The sequence below is a fragment of the Bufo bufo genome, chromosome 8 (assembly GCF_905171765.1).
Source record: "Bufo bufo chromosome 8, aBufBuf1.1, whole genome shotgun sequence".
In the NCBI taxonomy this organism is placed as follows: Eukaryota; Metazoa; Chordata; class Amphibia; order Anura; family Bufonidae; genus Bufo; species Bufo bufo.
The window spans coordinates 195,113,987-195,125,430 of NC_053396.1; the positions used below are offsets into that span (position 1 = coordinate 195,113,987).

Sequence of the window (11,444 nt, forward strand, 5' to 3'; positions counted from 1 at the left end):
ACAAGAGGTCACCTGACCACTGCTTAATCCATATGGCCCTTCTGGCGGCATTAGTGAGAGCCAAAGAACGTGATGCAAACTTTAATGAATCTAATGGAGAATCACACAAGAATTCGGATGCATGTTTCATAACCGGGATATTTTTTAAAATTTCTTCCCTTGGAACCCCATCTTCCAGGTCATGAGATAATTGGGACAGCCAGATCCGCAGAGATCTTGCCACTGGCACAGAGGCTAGGGCCGGTACACAAGAAGAAGAAGTGGACGCATATGCTTTTTTCAAAAAAGACTCCACCTTCTTGTCTACTGGATCCTTGATCAAGGAAGTCTCCTCAGAAGGAAAAAGCGCCCTCCTTGACAATCTGGCCACTGGAAGGTCTACTTTAGGGACTGACATCCAATCTTTACATGTGTCGTCCGCTAATTTATATGCATGTTTGAATCTGGAACTGGGATCCGGTTTCTTATCCGGTTTATCCCAATCCTGCCTTAGCCAATCATTGAGCAGCGGGTGCCCTGGAAAAGCTTTGCATCCTGATTTAGGGAAGTAAAACAGCTTGTCACATTTTGACTTATTAGAAATATCTCTACTAGATTCAATAGTGTACTTGACTGCTTTGAGAAGATCCCCTAGGTTCTCCTTATGGAACAGCATAGTGTCCTCCATATCCTCAGAATCTGAGTCTATTTGTCCCTCAGACAAGGAACTGTCAGAGGATAAGGCAAACTGTGGCTCTGAGGTTCCATGAGATTTTTTGTTTTTTTTATTGGAGGCTCTGACTTCATTAAAAACAGATGATAGCTGATCCTTAAACCAGTGCAGAAAGTCATTATTCTGGGAGGGAGGAGACCCAGAAGTGCAGCCCTGACACAGATCAGAAAACGCATCATCTGGCATAGGTTGTTCACAATTCCTGCAGGAGCGGTGTCTGGATTTTCTTTTTCTCTTAAGAGATTCCTCTGGGGAGGCAGACATCTCGGCAAGCAGTGGGAGTAGCGTCCTGGCGAGCGCCCATGGTAACTGTGCCACGGAGTTAAATACTTCCGGGACGCGCCAGCGGGAGTGCGCATGCGCGAGACGTCGCGATTCCCCAGTATCATCTCGCGCCTGCGCCTCCGCTATAGCGCGCGTCTCTGCTGCCTCAACCTCAACCCACACCATGCTGAGGGAGGCAAGCAGAGAATGGAGCGAGGTGCTGCCGACTGCACTGGGGAAAACACTCTCGCAACCATCTTCAGGGTGAGGGACTAAAAGTATCACAATTGGGAGGGGATAACTGTGGGAGTTGTGGTCTCTTCAAGTGCCTAGAGAAAATAAAATACATGGCTCTGTGTGCTCTGTGGTGCTTTATACTGGGAGGTACTATGTAATTAATCAATCTATTGCTTGCTAATTGGTCTCTATTCTGGTTGTACCTAGGGGACTTAACCCCTTTGGTGTGTGCTGCCAAGGACGAACAGGAAACTACTTGTCTTCTATCAATCTATCCAATGGAGTATAGACCATGGGTCGATAGTGAATATCTCACACATTGTATATGTCTATGGTGGGCTATACCATACCTCTAAGTTTAGGATGTAGACGTTTCTCCTATTTCTGCACGATGGCTGTGCTTTACGCTTGCTTGCAGTTAGTGTAGCAAGGCTGGAAGTCTCCTCAGAGAACAGAATCAGGGAATGAAGCTGGTAATAAATCCTAATTGTCATAAAAGAACCTTTTGTAGAGTAAAAAAATAACCTCATAAATTCTACTTTAGCTCGGTAGACCTTGCTTTTGATTGATTGACACACAACTTCCTCAGCAAACTGAAGCTTGTCCTACCTTTATAACCTACAAAGAGAGTTGAGCAGATAATGTCACCCACGTCAACAACCTAACAATACATCACAAGTCCTAACAATAGTGGCGGGTTCGTATTCGCGTTATGGAACATAGTTATAACGGAATATAACAGAATTTTAGGACCGAATGCAACACGAAACCCCAATTTTTTCAACTCGAATGTTAGTAAGTATGATGTATCGGTCTGGGTATATTCGGATCCTTTTTCCAATAATTTTTCCCCACAGTTTGAATAATTGTCAGCAATACGACATTGTGCTGTCCACAGACATAGGGGGCCATCAAGTGGCAATTGTTGGTAATGGTCTATTGTTTAATTCCTTTACATCTCTGTCCAAAAGGAAGTGACAAGCACTCTGGGAAGAAAGAGGGCAGTCTCCTCCATGTCTGCACAGAAAGAGGACCTGTGCTTTCTAGTCCATCCCTTTGTTGGAGTACAGCCGGTAAGCTGCTGGATATGTTGTATATCAGCAGCCATAAGAGAACTGTTATGACAGTTCTGATCCTGTTACATGGAGTTGTAATGTATCGCTGCGTAATTGTGTAGCTTGGCCTAAACACATATTCAGCCATTACAGTTATATTCTATGTTTGTATTGCCATATGCTGTTCATATTGTATTAGAAGCTGTTATCTTTCATGTTTCTCTACTTAAAACATGTTAGCCACCTGTATGTTATTCATTAGTGTTGAGTGAAGCGAAGCATTCGAAACGGAATTCAGTCTGAAGTTTAGGAAAACTTTGATTCAAAAGGAATCCAATTTTTCTCATACTTCATAGTGTAATGAATCAAGTTTTTCTAAAATGGTGGCCGCACGTGTTGCAAAAGGAAACTAAGTATAGAGGAGACAAACCCAGGAATGCAAGATCACCCATAATGCTGTGCAGCCAGCCAATCCGCAGAAAGTCATCCCCTGTGATGTCACATCCCTATAAAACCCTCATCCTGTGCAGTCTCTGTCATTGTCCTGTGAGATGAGCGTAGGGAGAGACTTGGCAAGCGCTCATGCACTAGGGACAGTGTTGCTGAAAATGATTAATAGAAGAATATTGGAGAGGGAAAGAGCAGGAAGACTGTGGGGAGACTGTAGGGAGACTACAGGGAGAGTGCAGCGAGACTGCGGGGAGACTACAGGGAGAGTGCAGAGAGACTTTGGGGAGACTACAGGGAGAGTGCAGGGAGACTGCAGGGAGACTACAGGGAGAGTGCAGGGAGACTGCGGGGAGACTACAGGGAGACTACAGGGAGACTTATTCTGCGTTTTATTTATTTATAACTACATTTAATTGTTCCTACATCAGCCTTAAACTAAGATATGTAATTCAATTCCAATAAGATGGAAACCTTTATTATTCCAGTGCCAGCATGCCAACCAATACTACAAAGTCTGCACCCCCTAGATGGGCCAGATCTTAATGATGACCATCCACATCTTATGCTGGCTTTACTTCATCCAAATCTTCCTTCAAAATCTACATGTCCTAGAAAAGTCAGCAACATGCAACAAGGTGAGGAGGAGCTGGATGTTCCTGATGAGATATTCTCATCAATATTAGATGATGTGGAAAATGAAGCAAAGCAGATGCCAGAAAAAGGGCTCCCACCTGTAGGGCAGGAGAGCACTGGGATTGGAGAAGTAGGTACAGACCCTGTTTAAAGGTGCATTAAAGGTGCCGCATGGCCATTAACAATGCAGTCTGGCTATACAGTGGGATCTTCATTATTACATGAAAGGCAGCCTCAGGTTATTTGGCCTCATGGTTCTTCACCGCAACTTGCCAACAGCACAGCCACTCTGTGTGGCCATAGCCTAAGGCAGAGCTGCCTGGGTATACCTGGTTTATAGCGATTCATTATGATGAATTAATTCAGAAGAATCAAATTTCTATGTGAAGTTGCCAAATGGAATTTTTCAAAACTTTGCTCATCTCTATTATTCATATTGCACTTTATGTAATGCTGTAGTCTAATGGTGTGTATATTCTTATTTATTCCTCAGTTTAACCAGTCTCTTCTATTGGCTAATAGGAAGGTGTTTACCTGCATGTCGCGTTCCGCATAGACCCCGGGGGTACGTGAAGTGGGGGCAGGATAGTCCCCAATTAAACAAGGGTTTATTCTACAATTTGTATGACTGCATAAATGATGCAAACATTGACAAAATATGATGTGATTTAATTTTAGGACAAGTTTACATGAAATAGTAATCAGGAACAACCTTCGTACAAACTAACATTTAGCAAGTCAATGCCCCATGTAAATAGACCTTTAGGAACGGTGGATTACCTTCCCTATTACAAGTACTTGGTGCTAGCATTGCTCCTGGTGGGTCAAGATCATAAGAACTTAGGAGAAACACAATCTTAAGTTTAATAAGTAAGCAGCTTTACATGATGTGTATTGTGTAGTTTTCTGGTGACAACAAATTAGAGCCATAGAGAAGTAAACTTTAGTCAATGGCCAACCATGGAACCTTTGGAAATGCAGAGTGGAGCCACAGGAGACACTGATCAGACACTCAATATATGCACTCAATATATGTACTATATATAACATCCATTGACTGTCTTTGTTGAATCCTCTTAATGTTTGACTTACCATAATTTTTTCATACAATATACAGTATGCTGTTAAATAGAACTTGAAAGTATCCATATTTCTGTTACTATTAAGCAGCATTTACATCACTGGTCCCACCTCCAAACTACTACAGGAATGGTATCTATGATGTTCTTTGAATCTCTATGTCATGTCTTGGACCACTAGGTCCTGCATTGGCCATAACGCAGTGTTGCCCATCTTACAGAAACCACTTTGCCACACTACGTACGACCTGATATCTTGGACCCTGTTCTATTGTCTCACAAGCTTTACAGTAAGACTATGGCCATCCCTTCCAACGGCTCACCCTATGTCGGGATCTCCAGTTGAAATACTTTCTATATTTCTCATCATCCTTTTCTAATTCAAAAAGGTAGGCAGCTAGTTCCTTTGCAGTTGGAAAGTCATCAACATGTATGAAGGCATCTCCAGGTATATACTGTTCATAGTTTTCACGAGAGGCACCCAGTACAACTGGAACTGTCCATGAACCCAGAGCGTTCACCAATAGTTTTTCTGTGATATAATCTGGATAGACAGAATTCTCGAATGCCAAGTAGAATTTGCACTGAGAAATCGTTGAATGAAACTCCTCTCTGCTCAGTTTCATATGTCTGGCCCTATAAATATCAACAGATATGTGCTTTTTCAGCTCTTCATATTAAGCGATACGACGTATACCGGGGTACCATTTGCTCATCACCCAAGATACCAACTTAGACTTTGCTGGAATAGTGAAGTTTTGAGGTTCATCTAATGATTCAATATGGCCATATGGATTATAAATATCTGAATCGCGACGGAACGTCATTGTCAAGTTGAACAAATTATCCAGCATGCCCAGGTTTGAGATAATTAGTGGTGGCTCCAAGTTGAGCCATATCCAACGTTGATAAGGATTTCTTGGCTGTTGGGGCAATGACTTTCTATTGCCCATAACATCTGCATGGAGGATGATGACTGCATCAGCCGCACTATACAAACCTCTATCTGCAGATAGCTTACACCCCTTAATTCTATACTCTGTCTCACACTTATCTAATAGAAAGCTCTCCCCCATGGCCAGTTCCAAACGAGGAGAAGAGCTTTTTTTGGTGGAGAAATGATTGGTGGACTGGGTGTTGTGACATTTTGGACCTCTTTATGTAGCATCATTGTGTATCTGGACATCTATGACATATGAAATAATGGTCAATGTGTTTCCAGTTATATGAAAGAAAGAATATGATGAATAAGAAGACAGATATGAAGATTGGATATTGATTGCCCATTGCAGATACACTTTTTTCCTGTAATGAGAAATTAGAAGCGACATTGTTAGATTTCAATCATGTTTCATGCAAACTGACATATAACATAAACTAAAATTAGCAAAGTTAGTTAAAGAGCATGTCCAGCTGTGTAACTAGAATCTAAATGGATAGAACTTTGGGTTTATGTACTGAGGTAGCAGAGTTAACAGTCACACTTGGTGAGTTATCACATCTAGTTAATGCATTATGACTGTGACTGTTAACTCTGCTGCATCCATAGTACAATACTTTTATGCCAATGAGGATAATATGTTAGAGGAGCATTAAATCTTGAAATTTATGGTATATCCACAGATACGGGTACATGCAATTTCCATGTGAGGGAACCCTAGCTATCTTGGAGACAGGCAATGTTTTTTATCCATCTGAATCCCGGCATATTTGCCAGGTAGTGTATGTTTTTCACTGGATGTCACTGTATGAAATATAGGGGCTTGCTTCTGCTTAGGTGTCTTACTCTCTTAGACTTCAAGCACCCATCTTCCAACCCGTCTGGGTCCACTCTGTAGCTTTTTTCACTAGATGTCTAGCAACTAAGATGGCTCTCCACTCGGTTTCTGCCCCAGGCTCTACCTAGAGTTCTCCAGAATTCACCCCTCGGAGGCTGCCAGACTCAAGGTCGCTGGTGTGGCTCTGTCTTCTGTAGTCTGATCCCATTTGGCTATAGCTATGTCTCTGGCTAACGGCCGTAGCTAAATAGAATGTCTCTTTTTCTTCTGGCTTCCTCAGTCTTGTCTCTCTAAGGTGTCAAAACCCAAACTTTTTATCTGCAAAGGCGCTTTGCATAGTTGCTGGGGTACATGTTATGACTCCCAAATATCTCTGCTCGTTCACTGCAGGATTCTAGAATGGTACCCTCAACCAACTTCACCCTTCTGGGATGGCAAATGTGAGCAGTGCTCCCGGTGTCATCCCTTTACTAAAGGCAGAAGGCCAACCCACAGGGCACAAATGCCACTGTAGTCTGTAACCATGGCATAATATAGGTCTACATAGGATCCATAGGCCCAAACCAGTAGACTTGGAATCAATGATAAATTATTTTATTATAAAATACTCAACTGGCTTGTAGCTGTCAGACAGCACCTCCCACATATTGTGGAACAAATGGAAGAATATATCAATATATTCACTTTGGCCTAATATTTAATTCAGATTTTACATGTTGTTTTTTTGTATTTTATGTGACTATTCATATACAAGAAAGTCTTAAATATGACCACTAGAGTAACCCCAATAGGCTGACATTCCCTGTTTTCTTCAGCATTCTTTTCAGCTTTGCTGTGAAGACTGGGGCATGGTCAGCTGTGCCATCTCATTATCTATATGGGTAGTAGATTGAATCAGATTACAGCTTTAGGCCTCATGCACTTGTAACACCCCAGAGTTGTATTACTACACTCCTCTACCCCACTACTATCTTCTAAGAGCCTGTATATTGTCATCTGATGTAATTTATATTATGTCTTTACAAATGTGCATACAAAACCATGTTAAATACAATTGTTCCTTGTAATTTTCCAGGTACACCAGCAGATGGCAGCAATGCATTGGTCATGTACAAGTCCTAGTTTAGTATATCTAGGCTGGAATGCCCCCTCCGCATTGTGATTGACAGGGCCAGCGGACGGGATCTTTCTCTGCTGGCCCTGCCTGTTAGCATTCAAAATCTGGCGCCTGCCATCCTCAATGCACCTGCGCCGATGACGTCACATCTACACCCGGCGCAGGCGCATTGAGGATGGAGCGGCCGAGTGAGCGGCCGCCTCTCAGTGCGCCTGCGCCGATTGAAGACAGGTACGGCCGCGGCGCAGGCGCCATATTTTGAATTCTAACAGGCAGGGTCAGCAGAGAAAGATCCCGTCCGCTGGCCCTGTCAATCACAATGCGGAGGGGACGTCTTTAGGATCGGAGGATGCGGCTGCTACCAGCAAGTAGCCGCCCTACTTGCTGGTAGCAAGGTAATTTGCATATTTTAAAAGCATGTTTTAAACAAAATCTACAGGACCAAAATGATTAATTTGATTATGTAGGCATAAATCGCAGTGTGGGGATTATAAGTAAGCAAAAAAAATAAAAAATGTTTAGTGGGGTGACAGAAGCCCTTTAAGTCCAGAGACCTAGGAGAAGCCATTCCTCCTCAGCTAGTCTGTCCCCATACAGCAGAAGTACAGAAAAGCGCAGAAAATTAATTCCTGCCACAGTTACAGAGCGACCAAGCAGACGTCCTATCCTGCAAGCTCCCCACATATCAAGCAGAAGCGTTTATTCCTGCCAATGATTGCCAAAACCTGCTGGGACCAGAGACCAGAGCTGTATACTGCTTGGATACAAGTTACCTTCAGTAAAGAAAAGTTTGAACTTTACCTAAAGGTCTGGACATCATTTCTGCTGCAAAATCCCTCTATTACTCCTACTATCACTACACAAAAATTTATTGCAAGTGAGCCAGGAGCCAGGAGTCCAGCCGTACCCAGGTAGGAGACACCGTTGACACAATTATCACCACCTTATATAGACATTATAGGACATTACACCACTCTGGCATTCCTAATCTGGGACGTAAGTTATAACACCTTAGGAGGGCCCTGGGATAGTACTCTGCGCATGCTGCAATTGGCGTCACGAACAAATACAGACTATTATCCACCCGTATCCTTACTCACTGCATAAGTGGCGTCAGCGTACCCGTTCCTGGTCACTGCACACACTACCGTTGTGTGTTTTGCGGTCAGCAAACCGCGGATCCGCAAAACACGGATGGCGTCCGTGTGTGTTCCGCAATTTGCGAAACGGCACAGACAGCCATTAATATAACTGCCTATTCTTGTCCGCAAAGCGCGGACAAGAATAGGACAGCTTATATTTTTTTGGTGGACCACGGAACGGAGCAACGGATGCGGACAGCACACGGAGTGCTGTCCGCATCTTTCTGCGGCCCCATTGAAGTGAATGGGTCCGCATTCGAGCCACCAAAACTGCGGCTCGGATGCGGACCAAAACAACGGCCGTGTGCATGAGGCCCTATTGTGATGCTGGAGTCCTAGATAAGTCATTACGGCAATACTATACACTCAGTAAGCCTCTGTATGCAATTCCACTGCCACTCGCTCTTTTATGTATGTCCAGGAGAGTGTATTAGATGATGAAGTCCACGAAAAAAGGTGCACTCCAGCCTTCATCTATAAAACAGATGATGGACAAAACATTTTGTGGAATATGGTCACTCAATTAATCAACTCAGATTTCATGTGATTGATTCTGTTGGAGTATTGAGGAGAGGTGGTGATGGAGAAGCTATATTTAGGAAGAAAGAATTAAAGTGGATCTTTACCTTGAAAGCTCTACAGCCATATGGATTAAATATAGAGTTCAATGTGAGTGGTATTTAATTATATGTATTAGTCATATATGTGCAATGGGGTCTGATTTTTGAAGGTGTTTTTAATCTTTTGATTCTAATATGTTTTTTTATCTGTGTTTTATAGATGAAGACTGGAGTGCACCTGGTTCCCCCATCAAGCGAGATATAAATCAGTGAATATAAAAACATATCTGTCAGTGATGTTGTGACACATCCCTTAGAAAGTATATAGTTTCCTAGCAAGCGGGAAAATCCACTAGATTCCGATGGATTCGGAGATATATAATGTATGAGTAGGTGGGTCGGTATGGTAACAATGACGCCTCCAATGTGAGTAGGTCAAGTGATCGGGGCTATAGGTCTTGTGGGTCGGATTGAAGCACATGACTTAGCTGTTATGGCCCTGCAGGTCATGTGGGTCGGCTGAGCACATGACGTAGTTGGTATGACACTGTGGGTCACATGGGCCGAAGCGATGCGATCACGTGACCTATTGCCCAGCTGCAGCCATCCTTACAGAGGTAATGGCTATATCACTGATTGGTGAAAGGTGATGACGTCTATGATATGTATAATGCCCATTGGTGGATAAACTGCTACCGCCAGACCACATTTATTACAGTCTTAAAGGGCCGATCATAAAACTGACTATAGCCATATGTGAAAGTGGAGTGAGCTGTCAGAGTAATGATAAATCTGGCCCATTATGTCAAGAAAAAAGTGACTCATAAATAGATTCAAAGATCACATCAAACAAGTTCTATAAAGAGGCATAAAAAGCAGTTAAATGTATAACTATGAAGATAAGTAATGGCATGAGAGCAATGGATTGCGAAGTCCTCGATTGATCAGTGGGATTTCTTTCCATTAAAGACTGGTAAGTGAGCCATATAGAAGAATGCCCACAGTATCAGGCATCTGCATGGGGTGGCACACATCTGAAGTTTGGAGGTCAAGTATTTGGCTGTGAATATCACTCCGGCTGACCTCCTAACAGTGAGACAGATAGTAGTATCTATCATTCTGTCTGTCTATCTTTGCCACCTCACTGTATCATTTGTTATTTATATGATTTACCTTATCGCAATTTATTTATTGTTTACCACTGTACCTAATATCCTGACCCCCTGAGGCAGGCCATAGATAATCCTGGGGGGGGGTTCAGACTTTATCTAGCAGACACACCAGGGTTTGAAAAAAATATACCAGCCATATCATTCCTAAACCAATTTTTACCTTGAGCAATACCGATTTAGTTGTTTGACACCATATGGAAAAAACATGTTTTAAAAAGACTCGTAATTGGTACCTACCCACTGCCTCATTGCCCATGACCTGCCCCCATCACAGCAGCTTTCTAATTGGTTAAAGTGAATGCACACCTCACTAAGTAGTCATGAGGCCTGATGATAAACCGGCGCTTTATGAATGGATGCTTCAAAAACCAATATGCAAAAATTCCAAGAGCAGGCAGGCATGTGATGTGTCATAGACTGTCACTCCACGGTCGCACATGCATCCACATCACTTATTGTGTAGCATGGTGGCCAGTTCCCTCATAGAAGTTAATTCATAAGGGTCTGGGGGCTGGAGCTGGACTAAAAAATATGAATTTACACTGTAGCCTTTGGGAGGGGGGGTGGGGGTGGGCTTTGAATCTTCTTGATTTTCTTTTTTAACTATTACTTACTTACACTAGTGCTCCAGAGTCTCTGTCTGTCTCTCTCTCTTCTTTTTCTTTCTTCTCTCTCTCTTCTAATCTTCTGAGATCTCCAGGCTCTGTGCTCTGTCAGCCGCCGCCCAGGAGTAGCAGGCGCGCGCAGGCAGGAAGCTGGCCGGGGTCCAGACATACGACAGGCGGAGGCGGAGCCTGAAGGCAGCGTGCATGCCATGTGATCATCAGCGTCATCCCTGCCTGGCTGCCCTGTGTGTGTCTGTGAGTTACTTGTGCCGCCGTACCTGCCCCCCTGCGCTGCCCGCCCTGCAGCCTCCATCACCTCTCTGTGTGCCGCACTGCCCGCGCCGCTATTGCAGGCAGCGGCACGCCCGGGCCGTTCTCTGGCAGGTTAGGAGGACAGACAATCTGGAGAAGGGGGGTTTGAACCCCCCTATCCCCCCCCTTATCTACGCCCCTGCCCTAGAGATGGACGACTGACTGATATCTAAGTGTATTGATGCCATCTAACAATTCACTGGACCTCCGTGGTGCATATAGAGACTATGCCTCTATGGAAGTCTAACTTCATTGGATATCGACTTCTGACCAGTCGTCTATTTTATGGTCTGCATTAGGTCCAAATGAGTCTGATCTCCTCCTACCA

The 11,444-nt window shown here is 43.6% G+C and overlaps 1 pseudogene; it reads right to left on the reverse strand.

Annotated features, from left to right (window-relative positions):
• Positions 1-4,645: 4,645 nt before the first annotated feature.
• On the reverse strand, positions 4,646-5,601 carry LOC120978154 (annotated as a pseudogene).
• Positions 5,602-11,444: the final 5,843 nt, after the last annotated feature.